Source organism: Gallus gallus, chromosome 6, assembly GCF_016699485.2.
Source record: "Gallus gallus isolate bGalGal1 chromosome 6, bGalGal1.mat.broiler.GRCg7b, whole genome shotgun sequence".
In the NCBI taxonomy this organism is placed as follows: Eukaryota; Metazoa; Chordata; class Aves; order Galliformes; family Phasianidae; genus Gallus; species Gallus gallus.
The window spans coordinates 30,193,904-30,208,605 of NC_052537.1; the positions used below are offsets into that span (position 1 = coordinate 30,193,904).

The following is a 14,702-nucleotide window of genomic DNA, read 5'->3' on the forward strand; positions in this document are numbered from 1 at the left end:
ATTTGTTCCCAGCAGTGTATATGTGCAGGTTTATTCCTACCTACAAATGCACTGGAAAGAGGAATAAATACACGATATCACCACATTTTCAGTATGTTCCTGACAAGTGAGTTAGGGCTGAAGATGCCATACTTGTGTCTGCTACCTCCCAGTAGAAGAAGAGTCCCACATCTGCAGCTAGGAGTGTTTAGGGGGCCGTGTTTAAACAGCTCAATCCTGCAAATCCTGAAGGCCCAACCCAACTCTCAGTGGTTCTATCAAGGTTCCGTCAGACATAGAGCCAGATGAAAAATTCCCCTGTGCTCCTGCATCCATCCTCATGTGAAAAAATGGAATCGTGTGTGCCAGGCCAGACCTTGACTCGGCTCTGCAAATTTCATACCGGATTTGTGTCCCATAAGAACAAGCATTAGGGTTGCCAGTTTGAAATATGACAAAACCCAGCCGCCTCAGACAAATGGCTGCTACCCACGCTCAGCTTCATCCGCACATGTGCGGTGCTTAGGATAACAACTGCCAAGTCTATAGTAAAAGAGGCCAGGCAGGAAGCCAGCCACATGGCAACTCTAAATGATATTAATAAGACTTTATAAAAAGTTAAAAGCACAATGTAGCTTTTCAAAGTGTTTCTTAGAGATCTCTACATATGTATAGGTGTTTCATGTCTATGAGATAGAGGCTTGGGGTAAATTTAATGCTGTATGCTTTTCTGGCTTAGAATATATATTTTTTTTCTTTCTCTGAAAGCTGTTGATATAGACTGGGACTCATTAAAAACACCTTGTGTTTTCTTTTTAGAACTCTTGACTTTATGTCATTTGCTGGATCATTAGAACGTGATGTAGCATCAGCAACTGTTCCAGAGGAGCCCTGGCTTGGAAGAAACAGAATATTCTTGTCTCAGTCAATGGCAATAAAAGGGTGCTTAGCACCTTTCAGGAGATGCTGAGTGTCTCTCCCAGGCCCAAGTCCAGAGATAGCATTCCCAAAGGACAGATACAAGGATATTAAAAAGGACTTTGATCAAAGAAATATTGCTTCTTTCCTCCTTTCACTAAGCAGATGTGCAACGTGTCTTGGGAAAGAAATAGAAAAATTCCTGAGTGATTTATATGATGAACCTACTTTTAACCCAGGTTATTGCATGCCTGATATGGTGATGCTGGTTATTAGTTTTCAGTTGAAAATGACCAGATAGAGGACATATTCACTTCATCAATATAATACATTTATTGGTTGTCAAGAGAGTCACATCACACAGATATGTAAATCTGTCACTTTGTCTTAAAAGTGTATTTCTCTATTACAATGTTGCTTGATGTATGTTTTAAGGCAGTAAGGCCTTTTAAATATTAAAAAAAAGACAAGGGGGAAGATTTGTCTTTTCAATCACAGGATTTAAGACATTAAAAGCAGATGCATCATTTATAAAAGTAGGATTTTATCAAATGCCATTGTAAATGAAAGAATCATATCTACCATATGTAGATATGTGAATTAAAGAAACCTTCTTTCCCAGGAAAATTAACAAACTGTTTTGCTAGCATTAAGATGGATTAGTCTTTGAAGCCAGTTACCAGTTGACCACAAATCTCAATTTGCCATGTCAAAACTAAAATATAATAGACCCTTTGTTTACATTTTATACAAAATAAATGCTTTTATTTCTGTTTATGTGCCCACGGAAGTAATCCTACCTTCAAAAAAATGCACTGAAAATTGGAACAAAGAAGTTTAGTTGTAGTTTAACTCATTCTTTACCATTAAAAGAAAGAAATGTCAATAACAATAAATATTAAAAATAACAAGAAACTCACCGATCTCTCCTCACAATCTGCAAAACTGGCTTTCTGAATTATGATAGCATGGTATGCTTCAAAACAAAAAATAGCACCTTGCATTATGGGGTATCGTGGTGCTAATCATGGCACTAATGCTGCAATGATGATGTGTTCCTAGCAACACTCCCTGCTCTTGATGGAGTAAGACCAGGTTGCCTGGTCTGAAATACTGAAATACTGGAGAGTATTTTTTAATGTTGTCCATATTTTTGTGTAATGGGATGGAGCAGTATGGTGCACCACTTCAGTTGGCATGAAGTCTGTCAATGGTTACAGGAAGATTTGTATCAGGCTCTTGAGGAAGTACCTTGAGACAATGGTATTGCTGTTGCTAGGAATGATATTTAATGGAAACAAATATGAATTATTTTGATAATGCAATAATAAGTGAGTTATTGCGTAACTACCTTGGTACAAACCCAAAGGAACTGCAGGATTAAATATGAGAATTGTATCTGTTGACAAATTCAGCATATACTCCATATGTAAATCTTACACTGAATTTAATAGTTCTATGTTAGCAGTGCCTCTCAAACTGGGTGCTGTATCATCATGATTAAAACTTGTGGTAATTTACCCATTGGGTGTTCTTGCTGAAGAGGGTGTTGCTAGTACAGAGGAGAACATGATAATTAATTTGTATGCAATCAATTTAAAATAAACTAAGGTAAGCATGAGAGGGGGAATTACAAAGCATGTCAGAAAGGAAATAAAAAGAAGGATGTAGCAAACCACATAATTAATGTAGAGATTTTTAACCTCATTTGTTGAGAGGTGATAGAAACCGGACTGGAAGGGGGAGATGTGTCAGCCTAGTCTAAGGTGTTCTAACCTAAAATTTTAATGTAGTCTGTGACAGAGATTTGAACCAGATTAAAAATGTGGGATTCTAGCCTCTCCCAGTAAAATGTGGTGATATCTGTTGATATTCAGATCTTTGGTTCCAGTTCATCTCCAGTGAGTGCTCACCTCAGCCTAACATAAAAAAAGAAACCTTCAGTTCATCAAGTCACACTGAAGAGTGTGTGTCATAACAGACCACTGCTTTGTAAACCATGATTCATTGCCATGGAAAAAGAATGCTAAGACTGAGAAGATCAAGCAAAGTTGATCTCAGCCTGAGCAGTTTCACTGTTTCCAAGGTGCTTAGCTGGCTGCCAGGGCTCCCTATCGCTTCAGTGAACAGAACGTCAACTTTGGGAAGGAGAAGATGCAATCATAAAATTGATTTGCCGATTTTGTATGCTAGGAGAAGCTGCTGTACAGTGAAAGATAACTGATGACTAACGCTTCTTAAGTTCTCCTCAGAAAACTGTAAGACTGTGTATGAAAGCACAGAGTACACTGAGATAGGGCTTCCAGGTGGCACGAATTTGGAACGGTGATGCATTCAGATGCATTGAAGTCAACAGTGAATCTAAACGTAATGATGCTGAGGATGCCATAGGGCACTGGAGTTCTTCATGGTGCCTGTGCTTCATTCATTGCAAAGAATATTATTTATTTCCTTTTAGGATTTAAAAGACCCCACATCGTTGAGAGTGTTTTTATGTCTGTTTTCCTGTTCTCCTGGCTTCAGTTGCAAAGATAGAGTTTTCTGGGCTCAGGGCCCATTAAAATGGTCAAGAGGAGTTATTAAAGACCTTCAAAATTGAGGTGGAAGAATGGAAGTGTTTTGGTATTGTTTGAAAAAATGTTAACAGAGGTTTCTGCATTGGAATAAAAATAGTTGCTGATACCCTATTTTTTTTTTCTCACACAGCTGTACTGCTGTTTTCCATCCAAAACTACCCAAGGCTCTGGATGTTTTAGGTACAGCTTTAGGTATGGGCAGGTTTACCCTGGATCTTTCCACCCTGAAGAGATTTCTGAAAATTCCAGTGCTGTTTGGCTGCAGCATCCTGGCAGCCGCCACACAATCTCTCCCCCTTCCCTCTTCTGGGAATTCATTTGGTTTGTGCAGTAACCCCACTGCTGGCCCCGGACTGTGCCATTCCCTGCAGGGCTGCCTGGATGGAGTGGGAGATGGGGCTCTGCTGGGACCAGGGAGCAATTTGGTACTCATGTGGCACACAGCGAATTCTGTCCCCCTGGCACCTCTCTCTTTCCACCTTGTCTACCCAGAGCCCACCACCACTGGCGCATTACCTGCTGCCTTAGTCCTTGGTCTTTTCCCTCCTTCTGCCTCCCAGTGCCCTGGTTTTCCCCTGGCTCCCACACCTATGTACATACGTCTGCCTGCACGTACTGTGCAGAGTAGTAGTAGTAGCTTTTATTACCCTCAGTTCTTTATTAATGCCACATGTGCTGTTGTAAGGTTAAGTTATTAAGTGATATCCAATAATTGTCTCTGCTCTAAAGTGGACATTTCATTTAACTATACTCATGCGGATCTGTTTCAGTGCCATTTATCACGACCGCATTTTAAGAAACATTTCAATAGGCCATTTCTCCTTTTCCTTTCTTTAACGCAAATAGACCTAAAAGGTCCTGGTCAAAAATTAAATACAATTACCTTTGGAACAGCATAAGGGAGTGTGAGGTTTGTATGTGCTTTGGAAGTTAAATTTATATTTTACAGGGCTATCATCTTGGCTGCAGAGTTAATTTTACTGTATTTGTGCACTTGCTGGAAACGCTTACACGAAGGCATACAATGACCTGTTTAGTTTGCAGGAGAAAATTATGTCATTTGCAAGCAAGCTTTCAGCTGTGATATTTTATAATTGTTTAGATGAAAACCTGATAATCCTCTACTCCTTCACATAAACTGCAATCCATCTTTAAAACTGTGATAATTCATAAAACCTGCAGCTTAATAAACTAACAAACCCCAGGCCTATGTTATTTTAAGGGAAGTCAATCTTTGATCAGTCAAGCTGAAATGGGTCTGATAAGTGGCGGCCTTCCTCACAGGGAGCAGCACTCCAGTTTGTTATTGCTATTTGCTCATCATCCTCGAGTGCAAAATAAGCAGAAGTCTTTCCGAGCTCCTTATCTCTTTTCACTTTCTTCTCTAGATCTCTGTCGCTTTAATCCAGCATGTCTGCTGCTGGTTAACAAGGAAATCCTGTGTCAATTATCGCCAACAACTTCCTGCTGTGAAGCTGTGGGGAATCAAAGCTTTTGAGAGCCTTTTTCACACCAGAGAGTAGTGCAGGGCCTAATTAAATGGCCCTCATATCCTGCAGCCTACTGGTGGCCAAATGATAGAGAGCTAATGAACGCTAACCTAATTTTTGCAGGAATTGTTTTGATTCTTCTGGTCAGTGGTGCTTATTGACCAAACCTGGGGCTGAGTGGGGTGGCAAAAGGTGAAACATGGCAAAGATGGGGATCTGTGGGGCTCTTTGTGTGCAGGCCTTCAGTTATGTACATGTATACGTTGCATATCGGGAAGGATATTTATTAAAAATCGCTTTGCCGAAATGTGTTGCCCTCTTTCCTCAGTACGAATTGCTTTGGTGACTCTTACACACATGTGGGCTGCAAACTTGTCCTATAAATCCTCCTCATAAATGCTAGCTCTACAGTATCATTTTTACAGAATTGCAGAATGAGGTATCTGCCATTGCTCATGTATAGCTGTCCCACTCTCCCCTCTCTTTCTTCTCCTGGATTTTTTTTCCCCCTTCTCAAATCATTCCACCAAGAACCCGATCTCCTGTCTGAACAAACCTGCACCTCTTGTGTGGCTGCTGCCTGAGGTTAACTGGCCTTATGCAGAAGTTACACACAAGAGAAATACAAATCCATGCATCCCCTCTGCTAGAAGCTCTGACGAGCACCCCGCATCCCCAGCTGGTTGGGATGCTGTCTGAGCCCAGTTGTTCCTTTTGGAGGGCCCTGTACATGTGCGTGAGGTGACAGACTTAAAGGTACCACGGGAGCCCTAACTCTGAATTTCCTGACTTTTACGGTTTTACATTACAACTTCAATGTTCCATTAGCATAGGGTTTTTTTTTGTAGTTAATTTCCTTGGGGAGTTTGGGAGAGTTCAGGTTGGTTTTGTTGTTGTTTTTTTTTTAATTTTCTTTTCTTTTTTAAACAGGAGTGGGGGGGAGGTTGGATAGAGATGGTCAAACCTGCCCAGCTGCTTTGAAATATTTAAAAGGATTTAATAGGATTTTTTTTTTAGAGAGGAAGGGATCCAAAATGCCAACCAGAATTATGCACACCTGCTTTCAAATACAGAAAAGCTCAGGCTCTACATCCTGCTTCATTCTATATCCAGAGCTCTGGCTGGGGCTGGCTGTCATAAGATCCTCTGTTAGAAGTTATTTTTTTGAGATTTCTTTTTTCCCCAAATGCACAGGCAACATGCATATGCCTTTGGCAACAAATCTTATAAGCTGGAAAAAGCTCACCTTACCATCATACTATTGTAATATCGGAGCAATATTAAATAAGCTTTCTTCCCTTCAGCACATTTAATATTAACTTACAGTGCCAGTCGTGCGCAGTGCTTGGTGCAGTCCAAGATGAAGAGGGAAGGGATGGGGAAGTGAACCCCCCGGTGCCTTACAGACAATGTGATGCCTGTTGGGTTGCCTGATGGAAAGCAGTGGTTTGTCTTAGAAATATGAAAGTTTGCTGAGATATTGTGAGGCTGAGGAACAAGGCACCAATTCAGGATAACTGCATTTCACTGTGGTCATCCCAAGTAAACCAATGACTCTTCTTGCTCTGTATCTCTGCCCTCTGGGATGATTAAACCCAGCCATACCTCACACAGCACCTGTGGAAAGGAGACAGGAGTGCCCGTGAGTAGGAAGAAGATATGCCATAGATGGGTTGCATGCTTTGTAGCTGGTATTTGCTGGCTTCTACAGCTCACACCTTTAGGCTTTCACTGTGCTCTTGTAAGACCAATGAGGATGAATCTTCCATGCATTTAAGAATTGTCTCCTCCTTTGGCCTACGAACAAAATGAATCTTGTTTTTTATTTTTCTAATAACAAGTTCTGAAAACTTTTCATTTTCTTCTCCTACTTTTGAGACTTTTAATGTTCAAAATTCTAGCTCTGCTTGCATAGAAAATTAAACTTCAGTAAAATGGGGAAATCTCACATACCCACATGACTCCAGGGGCTGTGAATTCAAGAGAAACACCTGTGAAACACCACAGTTAAAGTTAGCAAGAGCCAAGTAACGGTCCTCTCCCTTGGATAACAAGTGCTGAGGTTGCCCTGTGTATATGGATGAGGTCCTGTTGTCTTTCTCCTTCCATCCTGTCTCTGGCAGCCCTGTGACCCAACCCTTGCTGCACCTCCTACCAAGGCAGGGCTGGCTGTTGACCGTATTTCCCACTATAAATGATTAATCTCACTGTGCCCCCAACCTCCGGCAGGATTCTGCCCATGGCTAAAGAACTTTTTTTTTTTTTTCATCAAACAGGATTAAAAACTTGGTACCACAGGTAAATCAATTATGTAAAGGTATTATGAGCTCCAAAATCACTGTTTTTGTGGATTTGTGACCCAACCAAATTCTTGCAACACCTATTTGTATTTCCTATTAAGAGTGCTGGTGGATGTTTACTAACAGAGGACATGTAGCAATGTGGCCTAAGGAAAATAGATTTTAAACAGCCATTTTGAACTTTGTCCCAAAGTGCCAGAAACATCTTAGGGTTTACAAACCATGGACTATATTTTACTTCATGCTCCAGTGGTATAATTTAACACTCTGCATAAAACAGAATTTGATCCATCCTTTTAAAACCTCCTAATATATTTCTTAATAGCAGGACAAGTAAATACTCTTTCAAATCTCGTGGGAAACTTCATCTGACAAAGTATTGGGTTAAACATCTTCAAGTATTTAATCATAATTCAGAACAAGAACATTTTACCTGGCAATATTTGTTTTGTTTTTGTTTTTTTTTTTTCTTCACAGGCTTAACCCGATTCTTGTATTAAAAGTGATAAAGATTTGATCGCGCTTCCATTTTAAGCATCACTACACTGGGTGTGATATTATTATTGTACATTTTTTTTCTCCTGGTCTGCTTCTCAGATGGAAACGGAGTATTTGCTTCTCTTCACACCATACAGCAAACTATGAGTATTATTTCAGCTATGATTTCCTATGTGTCTGTACTAAGGAAAGAGTGGAAATAAAGGACAAAACCAATAAAGATTCAAAACCAAAAGCACATGTATGGGAGAGTAATACACAAAACAAAACAGGGGCTGTTAAACAGATGACTCCACTGAAATGTAAAATATTCCACAAGTTTTGGCAACTGTGAAATGCTACACTTTCTACATTTCATCTATTAATCATTCCAAGGGATTTTTTCGGTTAGCCAAAAGGCAAAGTGTTCCCTGACTGCGTTAGTGACTGTGCGCGTGTATCTCCAGTCATAACTACGTCAACAAATAGGATGAAAAAATGAGGAAGTGGCAATAAATTAGCAGTGATCAGCAACCAACAAGCACCAGAAGAAATGACAGATTCTTAGGCAAATGGCAATAAACCAGGCCATAAAAATCAGGAAACAGGATAGCTGAGGGTCTAGAAAATTTTCGGAATGAGAGGCAGTTTTAGATTGAAAGTTTTCAGACAAAAATTAATTGGTTCACCACTGAAATGAGTCAAATAGTGGGAAAAACCACCACCACTGCCAACAAACCTCCCCACACAAAACAAGCCCATGACAGGAGGTCCATGTAGATCACAAGAAAACAAAGCTTCCAACACCAAATAAAAAGCCTTTCCCACTTTGGTTCCACATTATCATCTCACTATGGGAGTTTCGATAATTGATATAACAAGTTATTCCAATTAAAAATGTAATAATAAGGAAAGGAATCTTCATATTAAATAGCCCTGTTGTAGAGTAAACATAAAAGTCAGTAAAAAAACAGTAAAAATACCTTTGCTCATAGCAATATGCTATTCATTTAGTTGCCTGGAGAGTATCACTCATGAGGCCTTTAAGTACTGCCACAGCAAATCATTGGAAACTGATGAATACGCAATCCAGGATCCCAAACTACAAACTATTACAAACTATCTATGTGTGAAAAGACTGCTGGAAGTCCCACTAAGCCTCTGTAAACAGCGTGGAGTGGGGCTGGTTGAGGGCCAGGCGACCACCAGAGGCAAATCCTTGCTGACTCCTGACTTCAGTGTCGCTCTGTGCTTCGTACCCAGTGAGGATTATTCCCTTCTGAAAATGTGGGATCTTAGATGTTCTCTCTCTGGTTAGGAGACTAAGACAGTAATGCCTATTCTTTCAAACTGCATACGTATAGGACTAATAATCCTGCAAATAAGTGAATTTTTGAGAATTGGATAAGATTTGGTAGTTTTTCCTGGGCAGCTCTGATGGAAGCAGAGCATGGAAATGAAAAGATAATCTAGATTGGCTTGGGCAATCTGATATGACCACAAAGTTTACATTTAAACTTTATGTTCCTCTACAGAGGCTTATATTTGATGCAGAATGTCTCCAAGCACACCACAATAGCAACAGAAGAGCCAACAGTTATATGTGTATTACAAACACATGGCACTTGCCTGGCCTTCTCCAGCTGGAGACTCATCCTGGGGTCTATGGGGGAGAAAAAGAAAGATATCTGAAATCTTAAATAGGTAAGTTTATGTAGGCATTTCAGAATGCACTCTATTTGTCCTGCACCGAAATACCTCATCTGTAAAGTGTCCACTTAAAGTTATTTAATTTGCACGCACTTGTCAATTAAAGTAATGAGAGGAAGGGATGTTTAGATTAAGGACAAACAAACAAACCCAGTCTTTAAGTATTCTGTTATCTCAAGCACTTCTGGAAAGCTGATGCTTTGCACATTAACGTGCCTGGACCGCTGCAGTCAAAATAAATTAGCATTAAGTTGCTGCAGAGCAGTGAGGGGAAGGCTGGCTGAGCATCAGGGATGCGTCTGATCCTGTGAAACAGAGATTCATGCTTCTGATCCAGGAAAATACGTAAACGAAGGAGATGGCTTTCATGAAGTCGTGGCTGAATGCTGATAACCTGACTGTCACAACGGAGAGAACTTAACAGAACTACTTGCTTAAGTAATTTAAGCAAAATGTGTCCCTTTAAAAGAACTTTCCACCTATAGCAAAGAAACTGTTGTTTTTGGGGACAGTGGGGCAGGGTAACTCAACACAGTGTGCTAGGAAGTTGGAGGACAGCTGATTATTTTGTTGTTAATGATGTATTTCCTAGTTAGCAGTTGGCTTGTGTCCCCCCCACAGATCAGAATAAATCGCAGCTTCCCATAAGAGCTTGACTCCCTTCACATGATGCAGACTGTATGATTATAATGAAATCCTTTTATTTCTTTCCCCAGCCCCTCTTCTTTTTACCTAAAAAAAAACCCGAGAAATATAAACATGAGGATATTTTTAGGGAAATCTTAGGATTTTGAAAATATGCAGAGCATTTGAGCTTACAGAGCAGGAGAGTATCATAGACTGAGGATCTCCATGATTCCCCTTTCTTTTGCTTCTCTCTTTTCTTTCCTTTCCAGCTAAAGAAAACTGATTATCAAGGCTGGGTCAATGAGCCTAGTGCTTTACAGCATGTGAGAGACACTAAACTCGATAGACACACTGCTTAGTTAACTGTGAACATCAAATCTTTCTTCCCAGGAATGGCTGTTCCAAATGTCAATAGCTGTTTGAACCATGTTTGATAGGAAAAGTAATGTCTGAGATGGTGCTTCTCAGTCCCAAGTTATAAATGAGGATTACTAACAATTTTTATGCATTTCGTTATAAACTGAGACCAACTGTGAAGTGACACTGACATGTACTAGCAAAAAAATGGCAAAAATCAAATACTTTTCTATGCCAATTGTGCACAAAGAGTTGGATCTAAGCATTATTACAGCAGAGCCTTTCATGTTGCTATAGCTGTGCTCATGTTTGCATTTCCATAATAAAACCTATTTTCAGGGGGTTTATAACTCGGCTGTAAGAAATTTTCTCTGTGCTCCAACTTGGCATAACCCAGCATCAGACGGAGAACTGCAGCCCTCGAGCCTTAAAATTCCATCTCCGTTGCAGGAAGAAGGTTTTGCTTGCTTGCTTGTGGGTGAAATTCATTCTGCAAAGCCAATGTGGGCATACATAGGGGATCTGATGAGCCCAGATATGTTGGGCCATATTTTGTTTCCAAATCTGTTTCTATCTGCAAATGACATGTAATGATGGAGCTGAACATGGGGCTGGGTGTCTGGAGATGTGTGTGTTGGGTCTCTTTGTAAAAGTCATCCCCAAATACAGTGTTTGGTGATGTGAGAGTCCTAATAAACAAGCACACACTTCGCAGGGCAGTGTGCTCGAGAAAAAGTGGGTGATATCAAGCAGGAAACACTGAAGAAGTCTGTTTTACACAGAGCTGACAGAGGGGGGAGCATCCTGGTTTCTCACAAAACCGAGTTTCAGACCATCGCTCTGGTTCTGCTGTGATGCTCAGGGCCACGGTGAGCCCACCATGTATTGTGGGAGAGAGTAAATTGATTTCATGTCTTCTTCTCAGACAGCTGGAGCATGAGAAGCTGTAAAATGGGTGTGTTAAAGTGGAGCTGTGCAGCACAGAGGCTGGTGCAGCAGTGCCGGGCGGTGGGACAGGCCGCCGAGCAGCTGCACCGCGTTTCCCACTGGAGCCCTTCCAGTTTGCGTGGCTTTATTCCTGCGGGACTGTCAGCAAGAGTAGGAGCCAGGAAGTTGTAAAACCTCATTATTACTCTTTATTGTTAGTAAACATTTATGCAGTGGTAATGTCTCATGGTTCCGGCCAGGTACCAGCTGTTTCTCCAGCACTGTGCACCTCAGCTCAGCTCCTCAATGATTGAACATTAGGAATATGGGACTTTTTGGCAGCTGGGCTTCTCTATGGATTAGTGTGGTTTAGTGGGCATGGTGCTGATGGGTTGATGGTTGGACTAGGTGATCTCAGTGGTCTTTTCCAACCTTAATGATTGTGTGATTCTATGGCCCTAGCTGCTAAATTTCACCAGGCAGGAGGAGGGGGACTGGGCCTCACTCTTTCTATATTACCTGGTGTGCTGAAGCCTGGTTACCAGCTGTGCTTCCCAACATCTCCAACACCAATGCGCTGCTGCCAGCCACTGATGTAATGAGTGAGTTGGGGAAGAGCAGATAAATACAAGCTACAAAGCCACCGTATCTACAGCGCACAGATAGAGCCAGAGCCGTGGGGAACGCAGGCTGGAAACAATTTGCCTGGAGCTATGCTGCCTTTAGAAGGAGAGATGCTGTGAGCGACTCAGGGGGGACAGGCTCTGCTGCACCTGTGTGCCGGTACCCCCACCCTGCTGTTCACGGGTAAGGCCTCTGTCCTGAGCAGGGTGAACACCATGGAAGTCACAAGGGGGAAGAAGATATCCCTGGTCCCCCCTGTCCACAAGGAGCTTTGGAGCATCTTCAGACTGTGAGCAACCAGCGGTGCCTCTGTCCCTTCCTCTTCCTCAGCACAGCGTTCCCCCTCGCACTGGGGAAAAGCAATGAGGCTCTCAAAGGGAGAGGACTAATTCAAGTCTTAATATCCTGCATTACTGTCAAATGCTGTTCAAAATGGTTGTAATTGCCTTTAAACTTGCATTCCTTAGTTTTATTTTTAAGCTACAAACTCATTTGGTGTTTGTATATTTTGCAAGTGTAATTTGAAAATCTCCCACATGAGATAAATTTCCCTAACAAGATGTGATAGGGAATCCATGTCAGGCATAATAGGCTATCAAAGAAAATGCTGCATTTGAATCTTTTGTGCACAATATATGAAATGTACAAAGTAATTATAAAACCCATGGTATCAAAATTGTTCATTTGTGAGACGAATATTGCTAAAAAAAGACTCGTGATATTCTGATTGTGCTAAGAACATCTTAAACCTTGCTGCACCAAATTCAGCCCTAGAATAGCTCAGTTTAGACAATAATTTTATCATCTGCATTGAAATATTTTCTACACTGTGAATAATAGCTATAGCAGCTGTTGAGTGTCCCATCCTTGGAGGTGCTCAAGGCCAGGTTGGATGGGCCCTGGGCAACTGAACTGGTGGGGGCACCCAGCCCAAGGCAGGGGTTGGAACTGGATGGGCTTTAAGGTCCCTTCCAACCTAAGCCACCCTGTGACTCTATCATTCTATGATAACTTTACATCCAGTGACCATTCCCTTAGGAACCTTAAAAAAAATTATCCAAATATTTAATTTGGTTCCAAGCCATATTTTAGATATTACTATGGTTAAAATTTATTTAACAAAAGTTGGAATTCATGTCTAGATGAGATTTTATGTGAATTCATTTTAAGAGCAAGAAATTAACAGCCTTGTTCCCCAGGGAGCAAAGCAATTAAGCTACATGCATTCGTTGCAAGGAGCTTGGAGCACATCTACTCTACTTTTGTGACTCTGTCCCTTTTATAGGGTTTTGTGTTGTTGGTTACTTTGTATATTTTCAATGAATACTTTTTGGGATACTAATGATGCTTCCCTAGGAACTCTGAATGTGACCTTTGACTCTTCTTGGGCTTTATTCACACCAAGAAATACATCATGTTAGGCAATGAGTTGACATGCAGGTATTCCCTCATGTACACTAAATACAGATTTATTCCTAGTGCTATGAGATACAAAAAATATTTTTAAACCACGTCCAGGCCTACATAAAGAGCCAAAATGTGCTCAGCATTACACAGATTAGAAATATCTCCTCCTCATCTTCCCATTCAGACAACCAACTTTCTGTTTCTATTATTCCACTGAGCTACAGCTGGCTGCTGTCAAGGAGGAGCCACTGGGATAAGCAGTGCTTCCTTCCGTGCTTTCCCTTTCCCTCCCAGATAAGCAGCGTGGCTGAGGCTGGATTCTGCCTTCCTGCTTTGCTAATATATGGACATCTCTCTTCTTGGAAGATAGGTTTCACAGTATGCATAACCTTTTGCCAAACTGTCATAGCAACAACCATAAAATGGCTACATCTGCGTTTAAATGGTTTTGCTATGACATACGGTTTTGGGATATTTTTTTTTGCTCTATGTGAAAATGTACTTCCCAGGAATAAGAAATGAAAACCTGCAAGTGAAGGCAATGTGAGTTAACACTTACCAGCTGGAAAAGGGAGAGAGCGAGAGCAAATAGCAGCAAGTTCATTCAAAAGCTGTATCAGCTCGGCTCTGTGAAATATAAAGGATCAGTCTCAAGAAGACATGCTGGGGAAAAAATCTGTTAGAGGACAACTTTTTCCAGGGAGAGTTAATAGAGACCAGACAAAGAGGAAGGCACTCTCTGACCTCAGACACTTGGCTGCAGAATGAAAATGCAGTACCAGCTGTACAAAGGGAGATAGCATCGGACCAAGCTGAAAGAGTCCTGCCATATTTTATTTCTGCAGTGATTCAGGAATGATTCAAGAACTCCAAGTAGTTACCAGCCTGCTTCATAACAGTCTTAAAATATATATAAATGCAGGAAACAACAACAGAGGGAACGGCATCTTGTGCATTCATAGTGATGAAAGTGAACCCTTTAATGTGGTATGGTAGCATGGCCACATCCCCCTCTCACTCCGGTTTTACATCACACAGGGCACACGGGCATCCCAACGCATGTCCTGCTCCTTCATCCCTATGCCCATAACACCCCATGAGGCTGCATTCTGCAGCTTCCCGTGCTGAAGCTGCTGCAGCTGGTGCCAGCTGCAGCTGGTACTAATTACTGCACCTACAGGATGCCCTAAAGGATAGCAGAGTCACCCTCAGCAGATGCACAGTGAGAGGGCATTCCTCGAATGGAAATAGTTTTAATCCTTCAGCAGCAGTACACCGATATATTTAGTTTTCCATCTGATCGTGAAGAT

General features: G+C 41.3%; 1 long non-coding RNA gene across 2 annotated transcripts in view; it reads left to right on the forward strand.

Moving 5' to 3' along the window:
- LOC121111173 overlaps window positions 1–14,702 on the forward strand; it is a 34,113-nt gene that overhangs the window by 15,454 nt on the left and 3,957 nt on the right. Inside the window, exon 3 of one of the 2 annotated variants that reach the window (XR_005860895.2) lies at window positions 9,276–9,444. The exons of the other annotated variant lie outside the window; for it this stretch is intronic. This is a non-coding gene — a long non-coding RNA (uncharacterized LOC121111173). The remainder of the gene's footprint in view (window positions 1–9,275; window positions 9,445–14,702) is intronic. 2 annotated transcript variants of the gene reach the window in all.